The following is a 2,500-nucleotide window of genomic DNA, read 5'->3' as shown; positions in this document are numbered from 1 at the left end:
CTCTCTCTCTCTCTCTCTCTCTCTCTCTCTCTCTCTCTCTCTCTCTCTCTCTCTCTCTCTCTCTCTCTCTCTCTCTCTCTCTCTCTCTCTCTCTCTCTCTCTCTCTCTCTCTCTCTCTCTCTCTCTCTCTCTCTCTCTCTCTCTCTCTCTCTCTCTCTCTCTCTCTCTCTCTCTCTCTCTCTCATCTCATCTTTCCTGCCTCCAGTGTTCCACTCACATAATTAATTCATATAATTGAAGGATAATTTTCTCCCTACCTTATATCACCCTCCCTCTCTCTCTCTTCTCTCTCTCTCTCTCCCTTCCCTTCCTTCCCTCCATTCCAATTTCTCATTCATACAAACTGATGTATAATTCCTTACCCTTCCCATCCCTCCCCGTTTCCCTCCCTCTCAACCCATCTTCTTCCCTCTCCCTCCTCCCATTTCCTCCCCTCTCAACCCATCTCCCTCCCTCTCCCTTCCCCACTCTCTCCCATTCCATTTACACCTCAAGCCTACACACACCCATGTCTTGCTAAATGTAATTAACTCTAAATGGTGACAAGCTGTTCGGGGAATGACTCTTTGTTATGTTCTGTTATGTCACGTTAGGTTAGGTAAAGTAAGATTAGGTAACGTTAAATTAGGTTAGGTAAGGATGAGTTAGGTTAGGTAAGGTGCCAGGTGGGATTAAGTTAGGTTGGGCTGGGCTAAGTTTGGGTAAGTGAGATTAATGAGACGTGGTTAGGTTAGGTCTTTGGTTAGATAAGGTAAGGTAAGGTAAGGTAAGGTTAGGAAAACGAAATGTTAATGATAATCTTGAGTAAGGAAATCCAGATAAAGAAATATTAGCTATTATTCAAGGTACTATTCAGTGTTAAGAGAGAGAGAGAGAGAGAGAGAGAGAGAGAGAGAGAGAGAGAGAGAGAGAGAGAGAGAGAGAGAGAGAGAGAGAGAGAGAGAGAGACCTTGCAGCATCCAATTAATGCTACACAATCAGGTTTCTTGGGGAGACAAGGATGGGGGGAGGGAGGGAGTGAGGGAGTAAGGAGAGAGGGGTGAAGGGATGGGGGAGGATGAGAGGGAGAGAGAGAGAGAGGAAGTGAAGGAAAATGAAGGGAGGAAAAGCAAGAGAAAGAGAAAGAGGGCAAGGGAAGTGAGGAGAAAAGGTCTTTATTTACTGCATAGTGTTTGGTGAAGGAAATAAAAGGATACTTAGGAATATAAAAGGATCCCATAAATAAATATATGTATTCATAGTACGAGAATATACATACATACATACATACATACATACATACATACATACATACATACATACATACATACATACATACCAGTTGAATAGACAGTTATATAGGCATGTACAGACAGAGTAATGGATAAATACGTAGATTGATAGACAGATAGCCAGACAGACAGCCAAACAAACACACAGATAGACAGACAGGCACATAGACAGAAAGACTAATAGATAGACAGATAAATAGATAAATAGGTAAATAAAAAAATAATTACGTATGTACATATATTTGATACACACACACACACACACACACACACACACACACACACACACACACACACACACACACACACATAAATACACGCAGACGTCTACATGTACACACACAAAAAATGGTTATATATATTTTTAGACTATCTCTCCCCTTTGTCCTGATTTTCCTCCTCCTCCTCCTCCTCGTTCTCCTCCCCCTCTACCTCCTTTCTCCTTCCTCCTCCTCCTCCTTCTTCTCTTGCATGTCCCTTTACTCTGGTACCAAAAATGAATGAGACACACACACACACACACACACACACACACACACACACACACACACACACACACACACACACACACACACACACACGTGATGGGAGAAACATGAGGGAAACAGGAGGAGGAGGAAGAAGAAGAAGAAGAAGAAGAAGAAGAAGAAGAAGAAGAAGAAGAAGAAGAAGAAGAAGAAGAAGAAGAAGAAGACTCTCATACCTGTTACATATACGAAAACTAAAACAGAAAACGAAAAAGAAAAACGAAATAAAATGACCAAAAACTAATAGGATGAGAGAAGGAGAAACAAAAAGAAGAGGCGAAGGACAATGGATGAGGAGAAAGAAGAGGAAGAAGAGGAAGAAGAAGAACAGGGGCGAGGAGGAGTAAACATGATGAAAAAAAAAAAAAGAGAATAGAGGAAAAAGAAACAGAAATAGGTTGTCTGCAGCAGTCTGACCCGCGCACGTGGCACTCTGGCACTGCGCCCGCACCTGGATAATCACCCCAGTGCCACAGGTGAATAAGGGCCACTTCCCCCCGCCATAACAAGCCGCCCTGGGAGCCACACGGACGCATCAGCCATTGTCGCCTCTTTGTCACGGGTTCACAAGGGTGTTTTCCTGTCCGCCTCTTTGATACTTTCCTAAGAGCCTTCTGGACGCCCGGCATAAGGGTGTTTCAGCATCAAAGGCTCACTCGCTGGTGGGGAAAGGAAGGCTCTAATTTTAAGGTGAAAAATATC

General features: G+C 43.3%; 1 protein-coding gene across 1 annotated transcript in view; it reads right to left on the bottom strand.

The window, feature by feature from the left end:
* The window catches only part of LOC135090110 (muscle calcium channel subunit alpha-1-like), a 248,598-nt gene that overhangs the window by 189,841 nt on the left and 56,257 nt on the right, over positions 1-2,500 (bottom strand). The window lies entirely within an intron of this gene.

The sequence above is a fragment of the Scylla paramamosain genome, chromosome 34 (assembly GCF_035594125.1).
Source record: "Scylla paramamosain isolate STU-SP2022 chromosome 34, ASM3559412v1, whole genome shotgun sequence".
NCBI classification, from domain to species: domain Eukaryota; kingdom Metazoa; phylum Arthropoda; class Malacostraca; order Decapoda; family Portunidae; genus Scylla; species Scylla paramamosain.
The sequence above is the reverse complement of the archived record's forward strand: the minus strand, read 5'-3'. Positions and strand labels throughout refer to the sequence as shown.